The sequence below is a fragment of the Procambarus clarkii genome, chromosome 15, assembly GCF_040958095.1.
Source record: "Procambarus clarkii isolate CNS0578487 chromosome 15, FALCON_Pclarkii_2.0, whole genome shotgun sequence".
NCBI lineage: Eukaryota > Metazoa > Arthropoda > Malacostraca > Decapoda > Cambaridae > Procambarus > Procambarus clarkii.
In genome coordinates, this window is record NC_091164.1 from 51,304,286 (window position 1) to 51,322,685 (window position 18,400).

The window sequence follows — 18,400 nt, forward strand, 5'->3', positions numbered from 1 at the left end:
CCTTTCTCATAGCGAACATGGACATAACACCACCAAAAAGCAAGAAACTTTCATTTAGGCTACACAGTGAATCAGCTTTAGACAATCTTACAGAGGCACTTCACAATATTAACTGGGATTCTGAATTCAATAATACCCATGATATAAATTCATTAGCTAACCTCTTCCTCTCCAAAACTCTAAGCCTCTACAACCTTCATTGTCCCCTTCTTACCAAGCAAGTAACTGACAAAAGATTAAACAATCCATGGCTCACAAGTGTGTTACGGACCCGGATTCAGCGTCCGAGCCTGGAGCAGTGACAAACACGCCATCTGTGGGTCAGCTCCCGAAACCCCCGCCAAACGAACGACGACACCTAGTGAGGACAGCGTGTACTGGCCTCGAGGACCAGTTTCCAGTCTGGTTCAGCACTCAACACCGCCGCTCCTGACCTCTGGTGAGGTGGTGCTCCGACGACAGCGCCATCTATGGACTGGATGCGTCAGGTGTTAGTATCTGAGCCTGTGAGTGTGGTGTATTAGTGTCCATTATTGATGACGTGTCTGCTTACAGAGCCGACCTGGGACCACTGTGTTGAAGGTGAAGTCAGTCTACCCGAGGCAGCCAGTCTCCATACTGTGAAGTTTGCTGCAGCTGTTGTGACGTCGTCCCCCCGGAAGAACACTGTGGTGTGTTAAGCCTGCCAGTGGAGTGGCAGTGGAAGGATTTACCCGGGACCGACGGTTGGAGACGATAATCCACTGGGGTATTGAGGACAGGAGGGTGATTGGTGATATCACACGAGACTCCTGTCTAGAGCGTACCCCTTTTATCGTTCGTGGAGTGGCCGTACCAGCCTTGGTGGCTCAGTACCTGCCAGCAGACCTGCTGGACGTGTGGTTGACGGCCACCACGACGGTGCCCCCAGTGGACCTGTGTTGTGGCTGACCTGTGGCCAGGGTAGGCTCGGCGTTCTAAGAGGACACGTCTTGAGGCCACGAAGGAAGCACCGCGGACTCAGCACCTAGCTTCGAGGATCCATAGTCTCCAGCAGAAGACTACAGTGTTGATCCCCTTTGTAAAGTGTTAATACCCCTCCCCCTTGTGTACGTTTTACTTTTATATATTTAAATGGTGAAGGTTATATTATATTATATTAAGTTCTTACCTTTCTTTCCCTACTCCCTTTAAGTTACTTGCGTCACGGATCGCATCCCTTGATAGCCTCTACTGGCTTGGGGCCGGATATATATCTTCCTCTAACGACATCAGAGTAAGAACCCCGTTGCGTCCCGAGAGGGCCGTAACATAATTGGCATCCCCAGCGGGATCCGTCCCCTTGTTAAGTATGTTTGACAGGGGTGGTGAAGTGGCGTAATCCCTGTATATAATTCCCCCTGTGTGTGACGATTGTGACGTTATACGTCCTGTGCGGTGCTCAGAGTGACTAAGTGCGATATTGTGCAGTGCGGTGCTCGCTGTGATTAAGCGATTAAGTGCAATATTGACTAGTGCGGTGCTCAGTGATTTAGTGCAATATTATAGAGCGAAGTGTTCGCTTGGACTCGGTGCAATATTGGGTAGTGCGGTGCCCGGAGTGATTACGTGCAATATTGGCAAGTGCAGTGTTTGGTGCAATATTGGCGTAGAACAGTGCTCGGTGTGTTAAGTGCTAACGTGTAAGCAGTGTTAAGTGCAAAGTGTTCCATCTGTGACAATGGCAGACAAAGCTACCATCGATGATCTGGACGATGTTCAGGCTTTTCTGAACAGAGTGGACTGTCTTGCCAGATTAAAGTATCTGAGCAAACCAGAGCTTGTACTAGTGAGCGCCTACCTGGAGATCAAGATCCGTGCCAGTGATTCCCGTGTGGAGATCTTGTCCAAGGTTCACCGGCACCTGAAGGCAGAAGAGAAACAGGAAGGCGAGACTCCTAGTACAAGGGAAGGTGAGGAAATAGCTTCCACAGGAAAGGAAGATAAGGGCAGTGACATTGACAGTGATGCAGGTGAGCTTAATATCAGCTTCCTAACAGTCAAAATGCGTGCCCTAGAGATCAATCGCGAGATAGAGTGGAAGAAGTTAGAAGTAGAACGAGAATTAAAAGATAAAGAAGTGGAGATGAAAAATAAAGAAATGGAGATGAAAGAAAAGGAATTGGCGATGAGGCGTCTAGAATTAGAAAGAGAAGAAAGAAGAGAAGAACGAGAAAGAGAGAGAGAAGAACGAGAAAGAGAGAGAGAAGAACGAGAAAGAGAAGAGAGAAGAGAGAGAGGAACGAGAAAGAGAGAGAGAAGAACGAGAAAGAGAGAGAGAAGAAAGACAGAGACAACATGAACTAGAAGTATTAAGATTAGGCGCTGGACAGAGACAAACTGGAGTAAGCGGTTTCGATCCAGTAAGGAATATCAAAATGGTCCCCAAATTCAACGAGAGAGAAGTTTCGAAGTTCTTTGCAGCCTTCGAGAAAGTCGCTGCCTCTTTGGAGTGGCCAAGGGAGAATTGGGCCATCATGATACAGTCAGTCTTGACTGGGAAGGCCCAAATCGCCTACTCTACGTTATCCCTTGACGACTCCAGCGATTACGACAAGGTGAAGAAAGTAGTGCTCATGGCGTACCAATTGGTACCTGAGGCATATAGGCAAAAGTTCAGAAACCTGAAGAAGACCTCAGAGCACACTTTCACAGAGTTCGCCACGATCAAGGAGCGACTTTTTCAAGAATGGTGTGCCTCTCGGAAAGTGGAGACCAGGGAAGACCTCGAACAGCTGATTCTGCTCGAGGACTTCAAGGATTGTTTGTCTGGAGACCTCAAGACGTACTTGGAGGAACAGCAGGTAGATACCTTGAGTGCAGCAGCCACCATGGCTGAAGAGTACATCCTGACTCATAGGCCGTCTGCTAAGTACGTCCCAAGGAATTACCAGCGCCGGTGCGACAGACCTCATGATGAAGAAGAAAGACCCGTCCCACAAAGTGCTAAGAAGACGCCCCCAAGTAGCCCTCGAAGAACAAGTCCTAGCAGTCCGAAACACCGGAGCCCGAGGAGGAATATGGTGTGCTGGACTTGTGGGCAGAAAGGGCATATAGCTGCTAGGTGCCGAGGCAGAAGAGGTGGCAGCGCACGAAGGGAGGTGATGTTGATGAGCTGTGTTACACCACCAGTAGGAACCCAGTCGACGACGACGCAGGAAGGACCAAGTTTGTTGGCCCCTCACACTTCAACCGGGTATGTAACGAGTGATCATACTGGTAGATCAATTGTAGTGCTCAGAGATAGTGGAGCAGCCCAGTCCCTGATCGTGAAGAGCTCGTTACCCGAGGGGGTAAGTGTGGATGGGAGACCAGAGGTGATCCTGGTTGGGTTTCCTAGGACGCAGTACATCGCCCCCTTAGTGCCAGTACATCTTGATTCGCCTTATTTCAGCGGCACATGTGCGTTGGCAGTAGTCGATACCCTCCCTGTGGCTGGGATTGACGTGGTACTAGCCAACGACTTGGTGACCGATTGGAGCACCAATCATCCCAAGGTTGCGGACGAGTCTACCAGAACAGCACGGTCTGAGGTAACAGGCAATGGTAATGTCCAGGTAAAGACAGACCCGGATTTGAACATATTTAATTTGTCCTCTCGCCTACAGATTAAGAATGATCTAGCAGTGTCTCCTGATTCGCTCGACAAGGAACATGAGGTTACGATGGCAGAAGTACCTGAGCTAGAAAAGAGGCCTCGTGTGCAGACACCCACGGATACCAACGAGTCTGGAGCGAAGGCTGAGGTGTGCTTGCGGTATGGCAAGTTACAGCGTGTAGTGGACCAGCCAGAGATTCCCCAGACGTCAGAGGTATGTGAGGTATGTTCTAAAGGTCTAGTGCCCTCTTTGGTCCAAGCCAGGCTAGTGGATGGTGCCGGCTATGGACATGACAAGCTCAGGAAACTTATCCCTCGACTTACCAAATGTTTCCTATCGGTATTTTGTTTTGTTCTCCTATATGTTCTCTGTGTTCTCAGTAAGGATCAGTGGACGACCCGAAGGATGATGGCTCCCGTGAACATCGAGAAGAGGTCCCAGGGATTGGAGAGTTGTACTGCAAGTGTTGCAGTTGAAGAAGGGACCTGGGAGGTAATAGATGATACAGGAGGTACGACATGTGATAATGTGAGTGACTGTTTCCGACAGGTTGACACCCCCCGCGTGACTGCTGAGCCTCAACACAGCGTTATGCGGAACGTTGGTCGACCTGACGGTGGCAGAGTGAATGCCATCTGCGACGTACAAGCAGCCCTGTTGGGACTAGGTGTGAACCTAGTAGGGTATGCTGTAAGTACTGACTTGCCCATTGTCGCTATCACTCTGAATTATCAGACCCCTGTATTCCAGGTTCCTGTCTCCCTGAAGGACCATCAGACTGGCACCAGAAATGCCGTCTGTGGTCAGCCATCATCGGTGCCACGACATAAGGAAGTGTCGAGTTACCCCAGATCGTGTCGAAACCAATCCGTACTCGAGAGAGGTGAGATGAAGCCCCTGCTTGACATCGCAGTGGAGACGTGGAAGATTACGTCAGGCAGATCATTGCCTTCTATCTGCAAGCTCCCGTTGTGCCGGAAATGGCTAGTAGAAAAGTTCTATGGACAAGACAACCTCATCACTCCAGTTCATAGTATAAGTAAGTCCATTTGGAGTTGTGTCGCCGTACTAATTTGGTTTGTTTCTTTTTATAGAACCCCAAACCAAATTCTTTTTGGTGGGGAGGTGTTACGGACCCGGATTCAGCGTCCGAGCCTGGAGCAGTGACAAACACGCCATCTGTGGGTCAGCTCCCGAAACCCCCGCCAAACAAACGACGACACCTAGTGAGGACAGCGTGTACTGGCCTCGAGGACCAGTTTCCAGTCTGGTTCAGCACTCAACACCGCCGCTCCTGACCTCTGGTGAGGTGGTGCTCCGACGACAGCGCCATCTATGGACTGGATGCGTCAGGTGTTAGTATCTGAGCCTGTGAGTGTGGTGTATTAGTGTCCATTATTGATGACGTGTCTGCTTACAGAGCCGACCTGGGACCACTGTGTTGAAGGTGAAGTCAGTCTACCCGAGGCAGCCAGTCTCCATACTGTGAAGTTTGCTGCAGCTGTTGTGACGTCGTCCCCCCGGAAGAACACTGTGGTGTGTTAAGCCTGCCAGTGGAGTGGCAGTGGAAGGATTTACCCGGGACCGACGGTTGGAGACGATAATCCACTGGGGTATTGAGGACAGGAGGGTGATTGGTGATATCACACGAGACTCCTGTCTAGGGCGTACCCCTTTTATCGTTCGTGGAGTGGCCGTACCAGCCTTGGTGGCTCAGTACCTGCCAGCAGACCTGCTGGACGTGTGGTTGACGGCCACCACGACGGTGCCCCCAGTGGACCTGTGTTGTGGCTGACCTGTGGCCAGGGTAGGCTCGGCGTTCTAAGAGGACACGTCTTGAGGCCACGAAGGAAGCACCGCGGACTCAGCACCTAGCTTCGAGGATCCATAGTCTCCAGCAGAAGACTACAGTGTTGATCCCCTTTGTAAAGTGTTAATACCCCTCCCCCTTGTGTACGTTTTACTTTTATATATTTAAATGGTGAAGGTTATATTATATTATATTAAGTTCTTACCTTTCTTTCCCTACTCCCTTTGAGTTACTTGCGTCACGGATCGCATCCCTTGATAGCCTCTACTGGCTTGGGGCCGGATATATATCTTCCTCTAACGACATCAGAGTAAGAACCCCGTTGCGTCCCGAGAGGGCCGTAACAGTGGCATTCTCAACTCAATCAACAAGAAACATGAATATGAAAAAAAAGTTAGGATTGGCCTAGTTTCAAAGGAAGTAGCTAAAAGGTACTCATCAATGCTTACCAGTATCATAAGAAAGGCAAAACTTGCATATTATGTGAATAGATTCAATGAAGCAAAAGGGAACATGAAGAGCACTTGGAAAACTATCTCTAGTATCCTAGGAACTAAAGAACACTCACATAACCAAATAAAACTCTACAAGGATGGGGATATACCGTCAACTGATTTAGAAATGGCAAATGAATTTAATAGTTTCTTTTCATCGGTTGGTGCTAATCTTGCCAGTAAAATCCCACAGACTCAGACACATATTAACACATATCTCTCAGGCAGCTATCCAAACTCTCTTCTCCTTTCACCAATCAGCCCGGCAGATGTTGTGTCCATCATACACTCTCTAAAAACCAAGGCAGGGAACACCAGTGAAATTCCGTCCATTGTGTACGAGAGAGCCTCCCTTGCCCCACCCATAGCACTACTGTTCAACAAATCTATAGAGTGTCACACCTTCCCTGATATCCTCAAAAAAGCAAGAGTAACGCCAGTCCATAAAGGAGGCAATCCGGCGGACATAAACAATTATAGACCAATATCAAATCTACCCATTCTATAAAAAATATTTGAAAAAATTATTTACAAACAGCTCTATTCCTACCTCGTAAAATTCGACGGTCACAAAAGAGCACCAACGATGCAATCATTAGTCTCCTTGACGTTATCTACTCAGCCCTTGACAAAAATGAGTTTCCGATTGGACTCTTCATTGACCTAAGAAAAGCCTTTGATACTGTTAATCACAACTACCTCTTACTTAAACTCCAGCATTATGGAATCCGAGGCCTTGCCCTTGACTACATCCGATCCTATCTTAGTGACAGACACCAATATGTAACCATCAATGATACAACTTCTTCCACTCTACCAATTGCCGTTGGAGTGCCACAGGGCAGCATCTTAGGACCTCTTCTATTTCTTATATATATAAACGATCTGCCTAATGTCTTTAATATTCTCAATCCTATATTGTTTGCTGACGATACTACCCTTATCTATTCAAACCTCAACCCACATACACTAAATAATGTTGTGAATAATGAATTAAAAAAAGTCCACTTATGGATGTCAACGAACAAACTAACATTAAACATCGAAAAGACTTACTACATCTTATTTGGAAGCAAATCATCAAATGCAATTCAGCTACAGATAGACAACATTAACATCAGTAATAAAAATGATGGCAAGTTTCTTGGCCTATTCCTAGACAAGAGACTCAACTTCAGCACCCACATTCAACACATAACTAAGAAAGTCTCTAAGACAGTTGGTATACTCTCCAAAATCAGATATTATGTTCCTAACTCTGCTCTCCTCTCACTATAGTATGCACTAATCTACCCCTATCTTAATTATGGTATCTGTGCATGGGGATCTACCACTGCAAACCACCTTTAGCTCATCATCACACAGCAAAAATCTGCTATCAGAATAATAACTAACTCTGCTTTCAGACAACACTCAGCTCCCTTGTTTAAATCTCTAAACTTGCTAAATATTAACTCCCTCCACACATTCTCTTGTGTCAACTACATTTACAAAACCCTGTTCTTAAATGCAAACCATGCTCTGAAACTCTCCCTGGACAGATGTAATAGGACCCATTATCACCACACCAGAAATAAATATCTCTTTGATATCCCCAGGGTCAAACTTAATCTGTGTAAACACTATGCAAATTAAGGGACCTAGTCTATGGAACTCACTCCCTAGTGAATTGAAAAACTGCAAAACTTTTGCCTTATTTAAAAGCAAAACCAAAAAGTACCTAACTTCATCTTCTTAGTTTCCTACACTGAGCTTTAAATTTGCTCTGTACCTAGTGTTACCCAATCTCCTAATTTTTATGTAATATCAAACAACCTTTTCATTGTGTTCATTGCTGTCTTCTTTTATGTGCTAGCCATATGCTGTATTGTGATTACCAATTTTTGTCAACTACCATTCAAGCTGTCATTGCAATCAATCTTATATTGTTTCTGCTGTATTGTGCCTACCTATTTTTTGTCAACTACCATTCAAGCTGTCATTGCAATCAATCTTAGCTACCTATGTGCTTTAAAATACTGTACCTACAATTTTCTCTCATCTTTTTTTTTCATTTCATGTAATCTGTTATCATTTTTTTGTCTATAAATTTTGCAAGTATTTACCTCCATAAAATTTTCTTAGATTAAGGACCTACCCGAAATGCTGCGCGTGCTAGTGGCTTTACAAGACTGTAATTACCATATTTGTATCCTCACATTCCTTATGTACATTATTGTATATGCATAAATAAATAAATAAATAAATAACTTGCTTCCATCCTGAGCTGTGGCTGAGAGCACGGTCGACATAAGCGTTAACAACACTCCTCTTGTACCTGTCTGGGCACTCACTGTTGGCACTGAGGCACATTCCTATGTTTGTTTCCTTCCTGTAGACTGCAGTGTGGAAACCTCCGCTCCTTTCCATGACTGTTACATCTAGAAAGGGCAGCTTCCCATCCTTCTCCATCTCGTAAGTGAAACGCAACACAGAATTCCGCTCAAATGCCTCCTTCAGCTCCTGCAGATGTCTGACATCAGGTACCTGTGTAAAAATGTCGTCAACATACCTGCAGTATATAGCTTGTACTAAAGAGGCACCCTTCTTGAGCCCAGATGGGCACATGTATAAGCAAGTAGATGGGGTCGCCATGGGTTCTCCCCTAGGTGTCCTGTTTGCGAACTTCTACATGGGTACCATCGAACAAAAGATCTTAGTCGACATAAACTTGAAACCGGCCATATACTGCAGGTATGTTGACGATATTTTTACACAGGTACCTGATGTCAGACATCTGCAGGAGCTGAAGGAGGTATTTGAGCGGAATTCTGTGTTGCGGCCACGCGTTGCTGTGGCTCAGCAACGCATGTTGCGTGGCCGGATACTGCTAGTAAATAAATGAGATATTTTGAGATATATACAAGAGTTGTTACATTCTTGTACAGCCACTAGTACGCGTAGCGTTTCGGGCAGGTCCCTGGAATACGATCCCCTGCCGCGAAGAATCGTTTTTTCATCCAAGTACACATTTTACTGTTGCGTTAAACAGAGGCTACAGTTAAGGAATTGCGCCCAGTAAATCCTCCCCGGCCAGGATACGAACCCATGACATAGCGCTCGCGGAACGCCAGGCGAGTGTCTTACCACTACACCACGGAGACTGTAATAAATAAATAAATAATAAATAAATGATATAATCGATAATTTTATACATTTTATGATAAACATTTTAACCCAGTTTTATCCAGTGCTCCCACATGTCCCTTATTCTTGTATTTTAGCTTATTTATGTTACTTGTTCTATAATTGTCACGCTATCACGGAATAAATCCACATATTGACTTAGATATCTCTGAAGTTTCACAGTTCAACAAATCTATAGAGTGTCACACCTTCCCTGATATCCTCAAAAAAGCAAGAGTAACGCCAGTCCATAAAGGAGGCAATCCGGCGGACATAAACAATTATTGACCAATATCAAATCTACCCATTCTATCAAAAATATTTGAAAAAATTATTTACAAACAGCTCTATTCCTACCTCGTAAAATTCGACGTACTCAGCCCCTGCCAGTTTGGCTTCCGGTCCCAAAAGAGCACCAACGATGCAATCATTAGTCTCCTTGACATTATCTACTCAGCCCTTGACAAAAATGAGTTTCCGATTGGACTCTTCATTGACCTAAGAAAAGCCTTTGATACTGTTAATCACAACTACCTCTTACTTAAACTCCAGCATTATGGAATCCGAGGCCTTGCCCTTGACTACATCCGATCCTATCTTAGTGACAGACACCAATATGTAACCATCAATGATACAACTTCTTCCACTCTACCAATTACCGTTGGAGTGCCACAGGGCAGCATCTTAGGACCTCTTCTATTTCTTATATATATAAACGATCTGCCTAATGTCTCTAATATTCTCAAACCTATACTGTTTGCTGACGACACTACTCTTATCTATTCAAACCTCAACCCACATACACTAAATAATGTTGTGAATAATGAATTAAAAAAAGTCCACTTATGGATGTCAACGAACAAACTAACATTAAACATCGAAAAGACTTACTACATCTTATTTGGAAGCAAATCATCAAATGCAATTCAGCTACAGATAGACAACATCAACATCAGTAATAAAAATGATGGCAAATTTCTTGGCCTATTCCTAGACAAGAGACTCAACTTCAGCACCCACATTCAACACATAACTAAGAAAGTCTCTAAGACAGTTGGTATACTCTCCAAAATCAGATATTATGTTCCTAACTCTGCTCTCCTCTCACTATATTATGCACTAATCTACCCCTATCTTAATTATGGTATCTGTGCATGGGGGTCTACCACTGCAAACCACCTTAAGCCCAACATCACACAGCAAAAATCTGCTATCAGAATAATAACTAACTCTGCTTTCAGACAACACTCAGCTCCATTGTTTAAATCCCTAAACTTGCTAAATATTAACTCCCTCCACACATTCTCTTGTGTCAACTACATTTACAAAACCCTGTTCTCAAATGCAAACCATGCTCTGAAACTCTCCCTGGACAGATGTAATAGGACCCATTATCACCACACCAGAAATAAATATCTCTTTGATATCCCCAGGGTCAAACTTAATCTGTGTAAACACTCTATGCAAATTAAGGGACCTAGTCTATGGAACTCACTCCCTAGTGAATTGAAAAACTGTAAAACTTTTGCCTTATTTAAAAGCAAAACCAAAAAGTACCTAACTTCATCTTCTTAGTTTCCTACACTGAGCTTTAAATTTGCTCTGTACCTAGTGTTACCCAATCTCCTAATTTTTATGTAATATCAAACAACCTTATCATTGTGTTCATTGCTGTCTTCTTCTATGTGCTAGCCATATGCTGTATTGTGACTACCAATTTTTGTCAACTACCATTCAAGCTGTCATTGCAACCAATCTTATATTGTTTCTGCTGTATTGTGCCTACCAATTGTTTGTCAACTACCATTCAAGCTGTCATTGCAATCAATCTCAGCTACCTATGTGCTTTAATATACTGTACCTACAATTTTCTCTCATCTTTTTTTTCATTTCATGTAATCTGTTAGCATTTTTTTGTCTATAATTTTTGCAAGTATTTACCTCCTTAAAATTTTCTTAGATTAAGGACCTGCCCGAAACGCTGCGCGTGCTAGTGGCTTTACAAGACTGTAATTACCATATTTGTATCCTCACATTCCTTATGTACATTCTTGTATATGCATAAATAAATAAATAAATAAAAGTTTATGTAATTGACAAATTTCAACATTCTCTGTGATTCTTGTTTGACAGAAAACGAGATACATTTATGGGGTCACTGCTGGTTAGTGACCTTAACACCTGTTGTACGAGGAGCACTCAATGACTTGCTATGGATCATATTACACTAACAATTAACAATACCCAAATTGAATGCAGAGTAGTTGGGAAATTATTTTTGGTGTTCACATTAACAAGGAACTGTTTTCACTTGTAATATACGAAATATAGCAAAAATAAATGTCTCAAACTGTAAGCATCGTAAATTTATTTATATATATATTTTATATATACAAGAAGGTACATTGGGTCAACGACTCAAAAGTCCCAGGTGTAAACAAAATTAAATCACAAGGTATAAAAGAACTGGCAGATGAACTGTGTCTCCCACTGAAATTAATATTCAGAAAATCTTGTATTAATAAGCTTAGGTCTACACAGCAATATGCTGCTTCGCTATTCTATATGATGGATTACAAAGTGTAGATAAAAAACTAGCCACAAGTTCATCTAACCTCCCCGCCTCACAGGAAGGCCAGTCATACACGGAATCAGGAGAGAATATGGAATGCCAGGCTGATCCACCAGTACACTAGCACAAGAATATCTTCCAATACACGTAAGTGTATGAAGTAGTCCCGGTGGTGTAGTGGTTAAGACTCGCCTGGCGTTTAGCTTGCGCTTTGTCCTGAGTTCGTATCCTGGCCGGGGAGGATTTACTGGACGCCGCCAATCCTTAACTATAGCCTTTGTTTACCCCTACAGTAAAATGGGTACCTGGTTGGTATTCCAGGGAACATAGGACTAAGGACCTGCCCGAAACGCTATGCGTGCTAGTGGCTTTACAACCATGTATGAACTCGTCCATATATAAATAATAATAATAATAATACAAGTAGTTACAGAGCTCAAAATACCTCGTACCTTTTGGTCTGAAATCATTGATAACAGGGCAGTCAGAGATGTTACAACATTCCCAGTGTTATGTTTAGGCCGGAAGTTAGTTAGTTTAGTTCATTTATTATGCACCCCATACCCATCTTGTGGGCGGTAGTGGAAGGGGTTACAGAGGCACATAATGGGCTCAGGGACTGAACCCCATAATTCATTTAGCTAAGCAAGTTACAATCTTGATAAGCTAGGTTACAAAATTCATTATAAGTCGTCACATGAACAATGGGTTCGAGATCGACCTCAAGTACAGGTTCTAAATTAAGCAACTGACATATGTGGAAAGCTAGTGTCACAATTGATATTGTAACGGTTCTATTGTTACGTAAAGTATGGTGACAAATAAACACAGACACTAAGATACTATATATATATTTGGTCGAATATACAGAAGTACACAGGTGATACTTTGGTGTGAGTTGAGCGCACTGAGCGTCGGTACAGTATCTCGCAAGTGTCTGCTCTAGACCACACTTGAAAGTAGACTCTGGTTAATGTTTGCTATTCTGCTGCTTATATGCTTGGGCAACACCTCACCGTGTTGCCCGGGCAACGCCTCACCTCATTCATCTCCAAAGGTTGACAGGAATATTAACAATGCATTTGGAGCGAGTATATTATTGGGATAATCTACTCGCTACAGAACTCCCCCTCCCAGGAGATGAAAGGAAAAATACTTGATCAAGGAACTTAGCTGGTCGGTGAATTGTACGCCCTGCTCGCGTTACATAACCATCAAAGTTAACTTCCTCCTCTTCGCTGATGTCATCTAACTGGGGTCGTAGGGTGGGAGGTCGCACAGGATCGTCCGTCGTCGTAGGATCAGGTTGTGGTGCGGCTGGTAACTGGGGTTGTAGGGTGGGAGGTCGTACAGGATCGTCCGTTATCGTAGGTGGCGGTGCTGCTGGTAACTGTGGTCGAAAAGTGAACTGCGTAGTTGGCGGTTGTGTCTCTGGATTTAGCAGTGTCGCAGACGTTGAGACGAAGCCTGGAGCAGAGCAGAGAGCTGAGTGAGGCCGGAGTCGTGGAGCTCTATGTGGGAGAGCGTGGCGGCTCGATTGAGAATTGTGAGTGTCTGAACTCGGGGAGCGAGAGCGTGGCGGCTCGATGCGGTCGTAGTCTGCTGTCTGCTCTGTGTCGAAGCTGTAGCGTCTTGGGTTGATTAGGACTGTACACGCCGAGTACTACATTGCTGACTGTGGAAATTGTAGTCTGGTACCAAAAGATGTAGGCAGTGTGTGGACAAGCTCGGTGTAGCAGGAGAGAAGAATGTGCATAATTGTTGCGTCCTTGGGTCGCTGGTGGAGCATTTAGATCCGGGGCGGATGGGCTCGGGCACCAGGACATTAGGAGGTAATGTGGAACGTAGTTAGGACAACGAGGTAATCACTGCTAGAGCTGAATTGTCCTGGAGGCGACGAAGAGTCGGAAACGCAAGCTGTAAGTCCTGTACTGCGCAAAGTGCTTGAGTCGGCAGAGTATCAGAATGCAGTGAACGTGTAGATGAATCTGACGAAAGAGCAGCTATCGTGGGCGCCCCTGTAGAACAAGCAGTGCCCTGGCAGCGACGGAGAGTCGGCAGGACAGGCTGTAGATCCCACATTATGTAGTTACTGATGAAGCTGCCAGATGAGTGAGTAGTGATCGTGGAGCAGCAAGCCGTAGTAGATGAAAATGCAGAGACGATCGCGATGAAAATCATAGCTGTAGCAAGGGTGTTGGCAACGTTCCATGACAGGTGGCTGCGGTCCACAGCAAGCAGCAGCAGTGGAGGTCCAGTGAGAGTCCATGTTGTAGTCCATCGTGGCTGGGTATCGTCGAAACTCTCTGGGGTCACCAATGTAACGGTTCTATTGTTACGTAAAGTATGGTGATAAATAAACACAGACACTAAGATACTATATATATATTTGGTCGAATATACAGAAGTACACAGGTGATACTTTGGTGTGAGTTGAGCGCACTGAGCGTCGGTACAGTATCTCGCAAGTGTCTGCTCTAGACCACACTTGAAAGTAGACTCTGGTTAATGTTTGCTATTCTGCTGCTTATATGCTCGGGCAACACCTCACCGTGTTGCCCGGGCAACGCCTCACCTCATTCATCTCCAAAGGTTGACAGGAATATTAACAATGCATTTGGAGCGAGTATATTATTGGGATAATCTACTCGCTACAATATGTTTGTCCTGCACACCGCCCCCCATCCAGTGGGCAGCAGTGGATAGGCTACAATCACTCAGTTACTACCTACAGTTAGCAAACTGGGAATATTTGGCTAAAATTTCTGGTAGCAGATCATTTTGAATGAAATATTTACACATCTCTGGAACATTTGTTAAAGAATTGTCTCTGAATTCACGTATCTTTTCGCACTCCATCACATAGTGACGGAGGGTGTGCGAATAATTTTGTTGACACAGTTTACATTTGGTCAGGTCTACATCAGCAGATAATGAGAATTCCCAGAGATACTTGTAACCGAGTCTCAGCCGAGCAGTAGTAACATCTAGAAGTCTGCTGATTTTATTGGATGAACCATAGATGTGTACTCATCTAGTTGTACTCACCTAGTTGTGTTTGCATGGGTTGAGCTCTGGCTCTTTGGTCCCGCCTCTCAACCGTCAATCAACAGGTGTACAGATTCCTGAGCCTATTGGGCTCTATCATATCTACACTGGAAACTGTGTATGGAGTCAGCCTCCACCACATCAATTCCTAATGTATTCCATTTGTCAACCACTCTGACACTAAAAAAGTTCTTTCTAATATCTCTGTGGCTCATTTGGGCACTCAGTTTCCACCTGTGTCCCCTTGTGCGTGTGCCCCTTGTGTTAAATAGCCTGTCTTTATCTACCCTATCAATTCCCTTCAGAATCTTGAATGTGGTGATCATGTCCCCGCTAACTCTTCTGTCTTCCAGCGAAGTGAGGTTTAATTCCCGTAGTCTCTCCTCGTAGCTCATACCTCTCAGCTCGGGTACTAGTCTGGTGGCAAACCTTTGAACCTTTTCCAGTTTAGTCTTATCCTTGACTAGATATGGACTCCATGCTGGGGCTGCATACTCCAGGATTGGCCTGACATATGTGGTATACAAAGTTCTGAATGATTCTTTACGCAAGTTTCTGAATGCCGTTCGTATGTTGGCCAGCCTGGCATATGCCGCTGATGTTATCCTCTTGATATGTGCTGCAGGAGACAGGTCTGGCGTGATATCAACCCTCAAGTCTTTTTCTTTCTCTGACTCCTGAAGAATTTCCTCTCCCAGATGATACCTTGTATCTGGCCTCCTGCTCCCTACACCTATCTTCATTACATTACATTTGGTTGGGTTAAACTCTAACAACCATTTGTTCGACCATTCCTTCAGCTTGTCTAGGTCTTCTTGAAGCCTCAAACAGTCTTCTTCTGTTTTAATCCTTCTCATAATATTAGCATCGTCCGCAAACATTGATAGAAATGAATCGATACCCTCCGGGAGATCATTTACATATATCAGAAACAAGATAGGACCAAGTACAGAGCCCTGTTGGACTCCACTGGTGACTTCACGCCAATCGGAGGTCTCACCCCTCACCGTAACTCTCTGCTTCCTATTGCTTAGGTACTCTCTTATCCACTGGAGCACCTTACCAGCTACACCTGCCTGTCTCTCCAGCTTATGTACCAGCCTCTTATGCGGTACTGTGTCAAAGGCTTTCCGACAATCCAAGAAAATGCAGTCCGCCCAGCCCTCTCTTTCTTGCTTAATCTTTGTCACCTGATCGTAGAATTCTATCAAGCCTGTAAGGCAAGATTTACCCTCCCTGAACCCATGAACTCTAAGCTGTATATCAGCCCTTAAACTATCGCCAGATGATGTAGACCGCCACCCACAGGCAGCTAAGTACATGGAGTCCAAGCATGTTATAGCAAAACCAAAGTAACCGACCAAAATCAACTCATTCCATCTCAAATAAGTTTCAAAACAATCCTCTACGGCTGTGAGTACCAGTGCATGCTGCCGCCACCGCGCTGCCTGACGCAAGTTTCTTCACAATATATACCCCCAGTCCATTCTAACCAATCATGTCTCCTAAAAATGTGACTGTGCAGGGAAATAAGGACAACAAACCCCTTAACAAGGCATCCATCCCGGCCAACTCGAACAATATTTGTGTTTCTCCGTCTGGAAGCTCTGGGGTCCGGGGCGGCGGTGCTGCCCTCCCATCCACCCCATTGAGCAACGGAGCAGAGTCCTCTCAACCCTTTCCTATGAACACGCTAACATCCCAGTTTAAGCAACTCAAGCGAGCTTCCGGTCCCTCACCGGAATTCACTAACTGGACCGAGAATCAGTGGTTCAAAAAGTTGTGCCTAGTCCTCGAGTCTCAAAATACTATCATCTTGAGTCTTCTAAATGAGAATCTAGCGAACCGCGCTAATCTCCAACAACAACAAGAAATAACCCTCCTCCGCGAGGATATTAGAAACTGCGAGGCTAGCCAAGACCAACTACAGCATGTTTGAATGATCTCCGTGAGGAAAACAACCTTCTGAAAACTGATGAAGCCATAAAAAAACAGGAGGAAGCTCTCAGCAAAATGACTGCATGTATCAGTACATTTTCAGCCCAACGTTCCGTCTCCCAGGATGAACAAGACCAGCAAAAGCTGCTAGACTCTGTTATTGTGTCGTCCCAAGATATACCTGTGGAACATGCAGGTGAAAATTGTGTCGAAATAGCTCAGGATCTCTTAAAAAACAAATTGCAGCTCATTCTAAACAAAACTGATGTTATTGCTACCTACAGAGTAGGCAAAAAGAATCAATCAGGTCAAAACCAGCGGAAAATTCGCCTGAAGCTGTCTTCCCAGTTCACGAAATCCCATCTAGTTCGGACAGCTGCATCCCAACGGAAGGGATTATACATCAACGAGTGCTTGACTAGGAACAGACAGCAACTCTTCTGCCGCCTGCGTCAAATCCGCCAACAAAACCCAGATGCGATTCATCAGTGCTTCGTTAGAGATGGACTGATAAAGGTGAGAAAAACCGCAGAGGGCAAAATGTTTACAATTACTAATGAAGAGAACCTCAACACTTTCCTCTCCCAATGTGGTTTGTCTCACCTTATTATCACTCCCAGTGAATTAACTTAATTAACTCCCTGTCAACTAGTGGGGCTAGGTATCCTATGTCTTCTTGTTTCATTTTCTGACTTAATTTTTAACTTACTCTTAACTAGTCATTTACTGAAATTATTTAATTGAGTGCATTAATAGTTCTTCAGGTCTTATTAATTATACAGTCATAACTGAACTATTTATAGTTAATAATCATTAGCTTAAATTTGCCTATGTTTATTATTCAACTTTTCTTGGATTTCATTTATTACCTAGGTTGCCTAGCCTCGCCATGCTCCCTTACTCCATTGTACCCCTGGCTTTGCCTGCATCTCAAATTGCAAATTGTTACTTACAGTGTACCTGAGAGTACTTGTAAGCAATCTACCTCATTTTTCATTTTTGCTCAATTTGTTTTTGTATTGCTTAGTCTTGTTTATATTTTTGTTTTGTATTTCTATATCTTTTGTTTTGTATAGTCCATGTTTATATGTTTTTTCTTTAATCTCATTTATTACCTAGGTTGCCTAGCCTAGCCATACTCCCTTACTCCATTGTACCCCTGTAAGCCCCTTGTAAGCTACTTTTTTTGTTTTTGTTTTTTGTTATTCATTTTGTGTTTGTTTTGTACAGTATTGTGTACATATTTTTCCCTATTTTATAGCTTATTTCTACCTTGTAATTTGCCTTTCTTTCCTTGTTTTTCCTGCAATCAGCTTTTTTTATGCAGACAAGTATAGACCCAGAACTTAACCTCTTATCCACTATCTATGACAATAATCACTTTAATGACCTAAATTGCAGATATTTTGCAGCACATGATGTAAACAATGTATTAACTCATAATCACAATATATCTGTAATCAATTTGAACGTTAGATCCTTAGGTAAACACTTCGATGATGTTAGTGCCTTGATTGAAACTATTGACAACAAATTCTCTTTTATTATACTTACTGAAACATGGTTGAAAGAGGATACTACTCAACTCTTTAACATGCCTAACTACTCAGCAATTCACAACTGTCGACAACTTCAGAGAGGTGGTGGCACTGCTCTTTACTACCACCAAGAACTAACATGCTTAAAAGAAATTAGAACTAGAGACTGCTGTGGGGAGTATATCATCGCCAGCTTCAGAGTCAAGGGTGCCGAGTCT